Source organism: Dryobates pubescens, chromosome 13 (assembly GCF_014839835.1).
Source record: "Dryobates pubescens isolate bDryPub1 chromosome 13, bDryPub1.pri, whole genome shotgun sequence".
In the NCBI taxonomy this organism is placed as follows: domain Eukaryota; kingdom Metazoa; phylum Chordata; class Aves; order Piciformes; family Picidae; genus Dryobates; species Dryobates pubescens.
The window spans coordinates 9,717,813-9,731,443 of NC_071624.1; positions in this window are offsets into that span (position 1 = coordinate 9,717,813).

The following is a 13,631-nucleotide window of genomic DNA, read 5'->3' on the forward strand; positions in this document are numbered from 1 at the left end:
ACAATTTCCTGTGTCCATCCCTCTGGGCTGGACTTCTGGACACAGGAAGTGAATGCACCAGGGGGGCACCCAACTCAAACTACAACAGCTGGGACTCACTGGCAGAAGTGTAACACTGCACTAAGTTGTAAATGTCTGACCTAAGGAATAGCTCCACTCACCTGCACGCTTTTGTATTTTTTAATCATTACATGGCTGATGCTAGTTATGAAGAGCTCTAATGTGTAGCACTAATCTTTGAGAACTTCTTATAACCATATTTAGGGCCTGGCCCGACTGAATATCTGCTGGAAGTCACTGCCCTTGCAGAAAGGCTGGGCTACGTTGCTTTGCTCACCCCTGGGGTAAACCCTTACTGACCATTCCTGCTGAGAGTGGCGGCAGCTGGGACAGAAGGTGCTAAAGGTCCAGACAGGCACACCTCACTTAGGTACACCAAAACACCAAGATCCTATCCAGCTCTGTCTCAGACACAGCACTTACCCTGTGCTGTGTTCACCTGCACTGGCCCACATGGCTGGAGTAAGAGATAGTTCAGCTGGAAACGCCCCAAGTACCCAAACTCTGCTGGCAAGCCAGCTGCAAACTGCAGACTCTCCTATCACATATTATCCATGTCTCCTTCATATATGACCCTGAATGGATCTCATATGTTAGGAGGAAAAAATAAAAGTGGTGATAAACTTGTTCTTCCCAACAGGATGGATTTGTAAATAGAAAACAGGCTCCAGAGCTCACAATCCCACTGCTTCCCCCAGCAGCTCCTGAAAATGCATCTCAAAAAAACCCCAAACCACACTTGGAAACTGCCCCCAAGTGCAGAAGACACTGCTCCCTTCTGAGCTTTTTTCCCCCCAGAGCCTTGCTGGAATCCAACTGCTCTGCTAAATCCTTAGTTAGGGATAGCACACAGCAATCCAGCACAAGCTGCTCTCAGTTTTTCACTTCAATTAGTATAGGTGTTGTTTATCTTATTTTAGAATGATCTGGCTCCTCTGGGGAAAGCCCTTGTCTCCAACAGACTCGAAGACACAGCAGCTGCTTCTCTGCTCTCAGCATGAAGAGACCTTGCAAATAAATGAGTTTAGGGTAAATGGGAGTCACTGCCTCCTAGGTACTGAGTATGCACAGGCTCACCACTAAAGAGCTGGAATTCTCCCCCAGAGTCCACAGGTAAGTCTCAGTGGCCATGTCAAAGGCTCAGGAAGCTGCTTTCCAAAAGCCTGATTCCCCACAGGTTGCCCATAATTTACAGATAGAAGAGTAAGCCAGCTTCTCTCAACTGACCTACATGCAAAAAAACAAGCACACAAGTGACAACTGGCAGGATCCAGTCACCCTGCATCCTCTCAGCCCAAAGACATGCTTTTGGGCTTTACAGTTATGAAGCCAGAATGCTCCAGGACTTGATTCCATCTTCAAACATATGTTATCATGGCTAGAACCTATCTACACAAGCATCTGCATTCAGAGGAACAGAATACTTTAGAAGCAGCTCTCCCAATTGTCTTCACTTACTGCACTTTGGCTCATATCACAGGGTGCTCTTGAAGGATGTGATCTGGACTCCTTACAGATGAAGCTAGGCTGAGAGACACATACCAGACACATTAAATGCATCTCAACCACCAATATCCAATTCTAAGCCCTGATTCTCCAAAGCAGAGCTAATCCAAATTAAAACCTCCCTGGAAATGCAGATAGCACTGATGTTGTGTCCTCCCCTCCATCTGACTTCGCAGAGCCACCCACACTTCTCAGTGACACTGAGCCGCCCCAATGACACTTTGCTCCCACCTATCTGACTGCTTTCACCTGCTTCTTTTGCATGGTGCTTAGATGATCAGGCCTCAGAGAGAACTCCTGAGCTTTTGTTGCCTGCAATAGCTTTTCAAACAGGGCCTTTAACTCTTCCTGCCTGAGATGTCTGAATAAAGTGAGATTCATTCACTGCATTTTTACTGCTTCCAAACTTGCTTTCCCCCATTTCACCAGGAACCATTACACTTCAGTTTCCGAAACCATTAACCCACTATAAATGGGCAAAACTGGCCTATTTGCAGAGCTGGTTCTAGTTCCTCTGCCACAATAAACAACAGCAGCAAAGCTGCTTGGCACTAGCCATCTTAGAGGCTATTCATATTCTGGTGTTTGTGCACACTGCATGGTTTACGGCAGGGATTTTGCATTGTTTATTTTCTGTTCTTCTGCAGACAGTGGCATTGTTAAACAGCATGTGTCTGAGAGAATCCACCCTCTCCATGGGATCTCCTCCCAGCTATTACAGCACTTCCCAGAAACCTACTGAGCTCTGGAATAAACAAGTCTAAATGGGGGGACTGAGCCCACACCCAATAAGTAGAGTTCCATGAAGCCTCCATAGCAATGAAAGTAACTTGGCCTTGCATGAAACCTTCCTTTTGCCTAATGAAAACCCTGTGTTGTCGCCCTTCCTAATGACACTCTCTTGTCCCTTACAGGCAAAAGACGAATAATGGACTTCTCTGACTTACTCCAACTGGGATATGGGCCATGAAAGATGGGGTTTGTTTCATTTTTTTCAACCTTCTGACTCGTGAGCTTGAGCACCCAAAGCATTTCACCTCACACAGGAGTAGAGATGAACCTTCGGAGGGGTGAAAGTTTGAGGTGCTGGGATTCCTCTCAGGACTGAGAAACCTCCCACATGTTCAGCTGATTTGTTTTTCCCTCACTCATGACAAGTTAGACTGATTAGCATATTTGAGGATGGGAAGGAATCTCCTCCAAGTCAGATTGCAGGGATCATTCTGTAAATAACTTCTGTTTGTCACTCCTCCACCATCACCCTGCAGTTTGAGGCCTGATACCTCCTCAGTGTCATCCATCTATTCTCTTCTGGCAAACACCCTCAGAGCAGTACTGGGAAGCCTTTGCTGGCATTCTGCCTTGTGTACTTACACTCATCTTTTGTCATGGGATAGAGAGATGCTTTGCAACATGTTATATTAGCAAAGGTCAGGAAGGCTCTGCTGGTTTAAACATCCCATATGCAGCAAATTAATATTGTGGCAACTTTGATTCATTGATTCAGGCAGTGCATTTCATACTCATATTCCTAGATTATTTTTTTCCTGGCTGGCAACAGATGTCCAACATATCTGCTGCACAAGCAAATCAGTAGCAGTCAACACATGGGCTCATTGTAGAATTTGTAGCTGGCAACCCACCCCTCTTCTGGGACAGGTCTAGGCTGACAAGCAGTATCAGTGATACTGCTCCCTGTGGCATGGCAAGCAAATATGTTTAAATATTCAGTCCTACATTTCAAAAGCCCTGCATTGCTCTTTCATATTGGCTTGGAACAGCATTTACTCATCTATTTGGGTCTTTCAGTGCTGCCACATCTACAAGACATGCACGTTGTTTTCCTCTTCATAATTCATTGCTAATATACCAATACAGTCTAGCTCCTATACAATCAAAGCAGAAGCCCTTCAGAAGCACTGAACCCAGTACTAGGTTGCATAAAAATGATAGTTCCCATATGTCCTTATAAACACTGTTCCAAACTGCATTTGTACTGTATTTACATTGTGTTAACATCCACCAAATTACCAAGCCAGCAGGAGAACATACACCCATTCACATGTCTAAACAAGGCTTCTTGTCTGGATGATCACATGTATAAAAACAGTCAATTTTTAGACAATCTCAGCCTGCAGTTTTGTGTTACTTCCCAGACCCAAAACATCTGCATCCTGTGGTATCAGACTAGTTGATCATTTTGTTAATTTGGAGGCAGCTAGAGTCTTGGATAGGATTACCCCCAGGCGGGTTTCCTGTTCTCCTGACATTTCATGTGGTTCAGAAGAAGAGAATTTAAGTCACCACGACTAAATTCTCTCTCTTTTACACTTGGGCTTATTTTCAAGCATACAGTTCTCCAAAACATGGAAGCAGGTCCATTCATACATACTAGAAAGTGCTTTTCCTATGTAGGGATATTTCCTGGCTACCAGCCTCGCAATTTTCCTTAGCCTAGGCTTTCTTTGCAGCTAGTAGCGCAAATCTTGTAAGAGACCCTCACTGTAATTCAGTCTCTAGGGAGACATAGGAAGTCAGAAGTGCTGAACAGCTGAGATCAATGGGCTGTTAAACTTGTCCCTCCCTAACGGCAGCAGGAAAGAGACAAAAGGTTTACCTCTGCTCAGTCTTTTCCTGGCCTGATGAACTGGGCAGCAGATTGCCCAGAAGGCTGTGATCTTTCCTTTTAATCTGTACAGCAGCAGGCAGTACCTCTTACTTATAGCTGTACACAGTAATCAATAAGATTCATCCTAAGACTTCTGTGAGATTATCTACAGTACTCCAAGCAAACCAAATCACCTAGCCCAGCTTTGAAGCAGAGCTTTACTGTGCTGTAGGTTCAGAGAAATTATGGTTGCCTCTGCCAGTATATAGAGATGTTCAATAGGATTTGATCAGCAAGACACATCAGTGCCTGCATCAGCCAGAACTGAAAACCATAGTGAGGAGCAAACCTGAACCAGCCCAGATACTAAGGACAAACAGCTCACTGATCACACTAGACCTTGTTGCACAGAGAAATTGCATGATGTCAGAGCACAGGTATGGCAAGAGGCTTTCACCATGGGACCACTCAGGCAAGTTTTAATCAAAATTAGCTCTTATTGTGAGCTTTTAGGAGTTAAAGGGAGCTTATAGGAAAATGGGGACAATCTTTTTAGCAGACCCTGTTGCAACAGCACAAGGTATAGCAGTTTTAAACCAAGAGGAGAGGCTTTGACTAGGTAAGGAAAAGACTTTTTACAATGAGGGTGGTGAAACACTGGCACAGGTTACCCAGAGAGGTAGTAGAGACCCCATCCCTGGAAACATCCAGTGTCAAGGTTAGAATGGGCTTTAAGTAACCTGGTCCAGATAAAGATGTCCCTGTTCACTGCAGAGAGGTTGCAGTTGATGTCCTTTAAAGATCCCTTCTAATCCAAACCATTCTATGATTCCTTTCTGTTACTCAAGTCAGCATACTCTCCAGCTGCCCTTGACTCCACATGCACTGACTGTATCACTGTGGATGTATGAAAGTGCAAATTCAAATTAATTTGTCATAGTCTAAGTACTACTTTAGAGTGATTATACTAATGGTGGGAGATGAATGGAAGAACAGCAATGAAACTGGAATTCCTCATACATGCCTTATCTGAAATATGAAGAATAAGCAGAAGATTATGATGTTTGTCAAATCTAGACCAGAAGGAACACATCTCTACTTTCAGGCCAATTATCTGATTTTTCAGATAGTTGAGTTTTCAACTGCATGTGGATTTGGTAGTGCAAATAAAAAGCTTTGTAGTGAAGAACCTGGGCATAATACCTGAGGGAGTTCCTGCATGGTCCTGTCCAACTCTCCAGGCAGCCATATTTTACACAGCATTTGAAACAATCTCTGCAGGTAAGTTCATGTCCAGGTCTTGGATTTCAGCTAGGATTTTGTCCTAATTGTGTATTTGTAACAGTGATGCTGATACACTTGCTGTGCTCTTGTAGCAGCATGTGTTGATTATACAGGTGAGCAGAGGCATGGTATGGTTCAAGAAAGGATCTCAGTCATGAAGAATGACTTAATCATTGCCTATCAGTGTTAAAGAAACTCATTTTGTCTGGAAACCAAATCTGCATTAAGGCTTGTGGTTGTTTTGTGCTACTTCAGGGCTAAACTGAAAAACTATGAGAAGATACTTGTCACTTAACCCAGCATCCCTCCTCTCCCTTGTCTCTTTGAGGAACTCAATCTGGTTTTAAAAAAAAAAAAGACCACCACAGGAGCAGGTAAGACACATCCTGACAGTCCATGGCATGCAGGATGGACCAGCTGTGTTTCTAAGAACAAATTCATCCATTCTGCAAGGGAGGAAGCAAGGCACAAGAAATTGCCTGTGGTCCATGACTTATTTATAGCCACAACTGCAGTTAGAGCTCAGGTCTTCCTGGCCACTAGGAAAGCAGAGCCTGAGCTCCAGCCATCTGTTGGAGGTTTAGACAACATCAATCTCTGCCAGCTCCCAAACTTTAAAAGAAAATAGAGTTGTTCTTTTTTTCCTTTCCTTAAAGCTCTTCTTGAGCCTAGATTTAAGAGCCTAGCAGTAACATTTCCAAAATAGCTCAGTGATTTGGAAGCACAAGTCCCAATAACTTCATGCAGTCATTGTGGTGAAGACTGACCACTGGCCCACTCCTAGTATGGAAAAGTTTTGGCCACCATCATTCTGAAAGATGGTAAGGAAGAGGCTAATCTCCAGAGACTCTCAGTGCAGCCTTTGAAAAACATCTTAGTAATACTTTGTCATGCACAGTGTCAATGTTGGTGTTGCTAGAACTCATTCCTCTGGGACATAAATTCTTTTCCCCAAATTAATGTTTAAACTATATGGTCATTGTTTTTGAGCACAGTTCAAGACATTCCTTTTCCCTTAACATATATGCCTGGTTGACCTAAAAATTGAGGGTTATGAGAACTCCAAAGGACTTTTCATAAGTGACTCAATGAGTATGTGAAGGAATGTAATAAGTTAATCTAGAAGTCAGCTATCATAACTGTAGATTTCAGTTAGGGCAACAGGACACCTTAGAGAAGTTTAAATTTAGCCAGGAATGTACCTGCCATTTGTAATGGACATCACAATGAGTCTAATTTTCTTAGCATCCACCCTGCTGCCCTGAAGGGGTCCTTCCAACACCATCTAAAACAACAACAAAAAAAAAGCAGTAGACACTATCTTCCCAGAGCATTGGTGGGATCCTTCAGATGAAAGAGCCAACAGAGGGGTTGTAAAATGCTGGCTTTTAACTTCAGTGCAAAAGAGAAATCTCATCCCTCCTCCTTCCACAAAAGCTTCAGGAAATGCTTTGGGACCAGTATTTGCAGTTGGCAGAAGCCCTGTTCTGCATAAGCTCCCAGGGGAAGTCTCACAAGAGGAGAGGCTCTCCAAGACAAAGATCTCCTCCAACCAGCTGGAAAACGACATGCCTTCATTAATCTACCCAAGATACTGGGAATTTTGCAGAGCCGTGTTGCAGATTTATGCAATACCTTGTATTACAGAGCTCTGGTTTCCAAAGATAATGTGGGAAAAGCAGCCTACAATGGAGACATCTAGTTTCTGACCTTGCATTTGGTGCCCTTCATAGATTGGCACAGGGAATATGGGGTCTCCCTAGCACTGTATACTTGCAGTGTACAAGGATGAGCGAGCATGCATCTGCTTGATTTACCACTCTCCATGCACATCTCCCCTAGCCAAAGGGACACAGGTAAAAGCTCTTGTTACTCCCTCATTGTCTATCATAGGCAGCAGCTGTTAGGTCTAACCAGTGACTCTCAAGCACAAAGGGGTGTCCCTCACCCAAATCAGACCGCAGCCCTGACTCCCCATGAGAGAGAAAGGTAACACAAGTTGCCCACATGTCACACAAGTTCAAACCAAAGAACATGGCCCAGGAGCTCTGGTTTGCAAAGCTCTTATCCCCTTCACCTGCATACTTGCTCTCAGCAACTGGCAGCACATGCTATCAATGTGGAGGTGCAGATAGACTTGCATGTGAACTTGGTTGCACATCAAAACAGATCAATTTATTCCTCCTTACTACAAGTCTAACTTAGGTCACTACTGAAGAGAACAAGCTCAGTGACCTCCAAGAACCATGGTGGGAGGGTGAGGGAGCACCCTGCTAATTGAACTAAAGGCTTTAGCATCCCTGAAATGAAGAAAGGAGAAAAAGAAAAAAAATATGTGAAGCATAAAAATACACAGCCACAGTAGATCAGATGGCAAGGACTCCACATCAGCCAAACAGCTCTAACATCTGGGAGCCATGAGTGCCTCAGGTCATGGGCCCCCAGCCATGCAGTCAACACTACAAACAAAGCAATTCAAAGCAAAGGGTAAGGTGGGGGCAAGGCTGGATTTACTTACTGGCAGCATTCAAACACACTGACTGAGTGGGACAGGAAACGAAGCCAGTCAGAGGAGATGGTTATTGCTTAGCAGGCAGGTAGGAAGCTATCTTGCAACACATCATCCATTTCCAACAGGGCCTCAGCTGCTCTATTAGCATGGCCAGGCTTGCTGAAAGGAATTGGTAACCATCAGTTAACTAGAAAAATCTTCAACCTACTGAACTGTGGTCCTTCCACAGAGCTAGAAGCACTACAGCATAACTTCCCTACCATCCAGCACCTTGAAAACAGTAGGAAGAGGTAACATCACCAGTGTTGTCTTTGCTGGGTTGGACTTAGTCATTGCCTGGTCCTTGCTCCTCACCAAGAGCATACTAGAAACAGCACTGAAAAATAAAAGCCATCACCTGACATGGGAGAGGCTAGCACAGCCATGGGCCCTCTTGAAAGACAAGGTGAAGCTATCAGGAAGAGAAACTACAAGTCATTTACTTTCCACGCACACAAATACCACATTAAAAATTATCTGGAGAGAAAATAATAAATAAATAAATGATCCTCAACCTTTTCTGCTCCTTAAAAACTGCTAACACTTCCCAGACAGGGAAAAGTGAATGGAGGGTCAAACACCAACCCCCCCCCAAGTAACTGAATGACAGGCAGACATTTTGGCAAATCACTTCTCTAGACAGCTAGCTTCTATATGGCCTAAGGAGCTTAATAAGCATGTGAAGATCAAGAAAATGTCAGGTGGCAATAAACTATACTGCTGTGAACTAGTTCAAGCTTTCCTAGCCTGGCTACTTCCATTATCCCTGGCTTTGGCTTTGTGTGCCGTAAAACCTTCCATCAAGCTGCTCATTTATGTGTGAGGGAAGATGGCTTTGGTATCAGATTTTACCTGAGGCTTCAAGACAGGCTGGGATCAGCTCCCATCTCAGCCCACCACTTGCTCCCCATGGTTGTCCCACACCTCCACTTGCACAGGCAGGCAGTAAATACTTTAGCAAACTGCACTGTTCCAGCTCAGTTATGACAAGGGCCATTACGAAAAGTTAAGGATCCTTCAGAGTTTGTAAATTTCTCCCTCCCTCTCCATTCTGCCCTAGGCTTGTGTTTTGTTTTGGTTTCCCCCCCCCCCACACTCTTTCTCTTTCCTAGGAAATGTGATGAAGGAGGGTGGAGTGGCTCGGGCTATGTACAAATATTCAGACAGTCTCTTAGCAATAAATGGATCTCAGTCAGTTCTATTATCTGTCTGGCTGTGGCTCCTATTATCTGCTGTGAATTGTAGCAGCGATCTCTGGAACAGCATTCAGGCACCATCATTACTAACTTCCACACCCTCCAAAGACCACACTGTAACAAGGCATGCTGGATAATACTTACCATTAGAAGAGGGAACATAAAGGATTCAAGCTATGACTAACACAGCAAAAGGCTCTGCATGGGGCTTTACATTCATTGACCCTGGTTTGTTATTAAAGAAAATTCTAGGTTCAAAACCTAGACCTGCATTTTGTACGACGCATCAGCTGATTTACACAAAAAGCTGTTTTCATCCTGTTCTTGCTCCCTCTCCCTCCCACCATCCTAAATCTTCACAGAAGATTGCAGCTGGAGAGCAGGGTAGGCATATCACAGGTCTGCATGGAGCTTACCGTCCTCAAATGGGGACCATAAGCCCAAAGCTGCAAGCTTGCTGTGCCCAACAAAGTGCCTGGGAGCCTGTGATGCACCGCAGACTGGGACACCGCAGAAAGCATCTAGCAATTCAAGGCTGAAAGCCTCCAAAGCGGCACTCAGATGGCTCCTTGTTAGGAATGGGAATTTTGGGATCCAAACCCACATCTGACTTCATGTTTTTCACAAGCCCTCCGGTTCATTTGGGGCCTGTCTGCAAAGCCTAGATTTGAAATCCAATATCCTTCCCCAGGGAAGGATGAGGGTTTTAAGAGAACACTGCTTAGGTCTTCCTCCCATAGCCAGCAAGGCAAGGCCACAAACATTAACTCCACCAAAGCTCCTTTTTTTATGGGTTTCTACCTGGCAATGGATTGGTTTCAACAACCCAGGCACCGGAGCTCCAAACAGAAACATTCCTGAAACTGGGGTATTTGAAAATCTTCCCTCTCCTGCACAGCTTCAGTGGTGCTTTTCTCACTTAGACACTTATTTCATAGCAAGGCTCAATATCTGACTCTTACACTTCAGTCAGCATGGCTGAAAAATTAGTCATCAACCTAAAAAGTTACTAGGAAACACTTGATACTATGATTGCTTTCCTGTGGAATGAAGGAAAGGGAAGAGGTGGGGGAGGGAAGGTGGGTGAACCCTTGCACTTACAGTTGGGAAGGCTTTTCCAGCATAGGCACAACTCTTCCAAAGACCTCAGCCCACAGGAGAGCCCCGAAGGATCCCTGCTTGGCACAGCTCCTCCCATTACTGATAGCCCAGAGGCAGCTGGCAGAGACTGCCCTAAATAGAGCTGCGGCTCCCTGCAGCCATCTCTCCAGGCAGCACCACCCATGGCTAATGCAGTTCAGCTGAAAGTCATTTGTTGTCCAGCAATTGCTCACAGGCCTCAGCTGGGAAACGCAGCCGGGAGCTCCTCTCCAGTCTGCCCATAGGCATATGGGTGCAGGAACAGGGCTGGCTGCTGTTTCATCCCTGCACAGAACAGCACAGGGATGGGGTGAGCAGCCGGCTCTGAGGCATCATGTAATGGATTGTGATGCCTGACACAAAGGGGTAAGGGAAAGAGCACAATGGATGAACTTCAGAGAGCCCACTCAGGTTAGGTGCTTGCAGATGCTGACACCAGTAACATCTCTTGTCACGTCTATGTTGTCCCCATGAGGGCAGTTAAACAAAGTGGCCCAGCACCATTGCCCTACATCCTCACATGGCTTCTGGCTACTCTGAATTGTTGTCATAGGCCACCCTCTACTCTTGACACCACCCCTACCCAGCTTCCTGGGAGCTCCATCTCTGCAGGTGGTGTCATGTGCAAACCTGGGCTGGAAACAGTGAATGGTGCTGGAAGGAGCTACGAGTTAGAGTGGGAAGATATGGGGAAGAAGCAGTAACCCTGAAAGAGGCACACAGCGGAACACAGACATTGTATCTACCCACTCAACCCCACTGCTCTACAATTGCAAAGGCACTTGCTGGGTAGGGGTTGCTGCCGGCTAATAGCCTTCGTGCCCACACAAGGCTGACTGGAGCTGGTACTCTAAAAAGCTCCATTTTAAGTGGTTTTCTGGCAGGCACTGCCAACCATTTGCAGAAGATGTTTTGAGAAGGGGGAAGGAAAAAAAAAGAAGAAGAAGAAAATAAAAAGAAAGACTGCCCCCCAATTTTAAGGTACCACAAACACATTTTATTTGTATGCACAGTTTATTTGTTTCATAAAAACGCTAATTACTCTCCCAAACAGAGGGGAAACAGAGTCCTTTTTTTTTTGCATCCCACCCTTCCCCCTGCACTACCCGTGAATACTTTTATGACGCGGCAGTTATTGAAGTCGGAGTTGTGCCCAGCTCCTTCTGCCTCTCGCACAGAGCATCCTCCCTTCTCTTCCCACTCATAAAAAAGTTAGCCCTTGCAAAGAAATTTCAGTGGAGCTTTAGAAAAACATTATGAGGGAAAAGGAAAAAAAAAAAAACACCACCAAAAAAAGCTTCCAAGCATTAAGCACATAAGGACTCCAACACTGCCCCCTCTCCCCTTCCACAACGTTCTTCCTTTGGTGCCTGCATTTTTCCAAGGTCACCTCGGAGGCTTTTCCTAGTTGGCTATTAAAGCAAAACAAAACAAAAAAGACGCCTGCCCCAAGAAGCACATGAAGCCATCGCTGTGGCTTGGACTGGTTCCTTGTGTACAGATGCCATGGGAGAAAAAGCAAGGGGGATGGGGGAGGGGGCGGGGTGCAGCTGATATTTTTCCAAGACTTTTTCTCTCACCAGAGGAGGAGGATGAAGATGGAGTGATGAGTGAGGTTCCCTTTGTCCGGCAACATGAGTCACTCAGCAGCAGTTTCCGATATGCACTCACTTACTTTCTTTCTTTCTTTCTTTCTTTCTTTCTTTCTTTCTTTCTTTCTTTCTTTCTTTCTTTCTTTCTTTCTCTCTTTCTCTCTCTCTTTCTTTCTCTCTTTCTCTCTTTCTTTCTCTCTCTTTCTCTCTCTCTCTCTCTTTCTCTCTCTTTCTTTCTCTCTCTCTTTCTCTCTCTCTTTCTCTTTCTTTCTGTCTCTCTTTCTCTCTCTTTCTCTTTCTTTCTTTCTTTCTCTCTCTTTCTCTCTTTCTTTCTCTCTCTCTTTCTCTCTCTCTCGCTTTCTTTCTCTTTCTTTCTCTCTTTCTCTCTTTTTCTTTCCTTCCCTCCTTCCTTCCCTCCTTCCTTCTTTCCCTCCTTCCTTCCCTCCTTCCTTCCCTCCTTCCTTCCTTCCCTCCTTCCTTCCTTCCCTCCCTCCTTCTGTCCTTCCTTCCTTCCCTCCTTCCTTCCTTCCCTCCTTCCTTCCTTTTTTTTCCCCTTTCCATTACAGAATTTGATGTCATTTATTCTTTTCTCCTCCTCAAGAAAAGAAAAGAAGAAAACAAACAAACAAAATCCTCCTACCATTATGTCTAATTTATTCTGGGAACTTGTTTGAGGACCCACCAAACGTGGTGGGGGAAGGGCAATTTGGAGCACAATCCAAAACATAATCAGCTCTGGAAGCTTTTAAAGAGATTCCTTTAAGGCTGTGCCAAACCTTAAAGAAGGAAAATACTTCCACTAAATCCCTCCCACCATGAATGGGGATCCTGTGTGTCTGAGGCTTTTTATTGGCTGGATGGTTTGGGATTGTTGGTTGGGGATTTTTTTTTTTCTATATATCAAAGATGTTACTTTTTCAAATAGGGTCTGAGCTCTGCGGCTTTTCATCAGGCAGTGAATTCTTGCTCCTCGGGCATGCAGTGATCTGATGCAGCCTTCCCCCACACTGGGTTGGGTTCTCATGCTATGATCTGGCTCCTGCAGCTTGAGCTGTCATTTTTTTTCTCTGGAAGCTGTTTTTTCCTCTATTCAGCCTTTAAAAGCAAAACTTAACAGAAATAAGCCCTTTAAAAAAAAAATAAGAAAAAGAAAAAAGAAAGAAAGAATAAAAGTAAAAGGCAAGCTTCACAGGGCCCAGGAACCTGGTCTGGCCTCCTCCTCCTGAAATATCCCCATCCTCTGTGAGCAAGGGGTGGTGATGTCCACACAATCTCCACCAGCTCCTCTGCAGCCAGCCAGCACAGGGAGGTGAGGCAGGAAGAGAAGGCTCCGTCACTCTGCAGAGGACATGCACAAGACATCACTGTCAAGAGCTCTCAGTCAACAGTTTTATGAGCAATGTATGGACATGCATGGCCATGTTGCCTCTTCCTCCCAAGGACTTCCTCCCAAAGTAATCCCATTCACTCTTGCTTGAGATTTCAAACTGAGCAAACCTGAGTTGTCCCTCTGCTGTGAATCCCCTGCATACCTTCTGGCAATGCTGGTCTATGCTTTAATTGGTGGCATTACCTATCCCACTGCTAAACCAGTCCCCTGCATTGGCAAAAAGCAAAGATGATTGCAGGGTTCATCTGTTTATTTATTTTGATGGCAGAGCATGGCAGTGAGCTCTGGAAGTACTGTTATATTC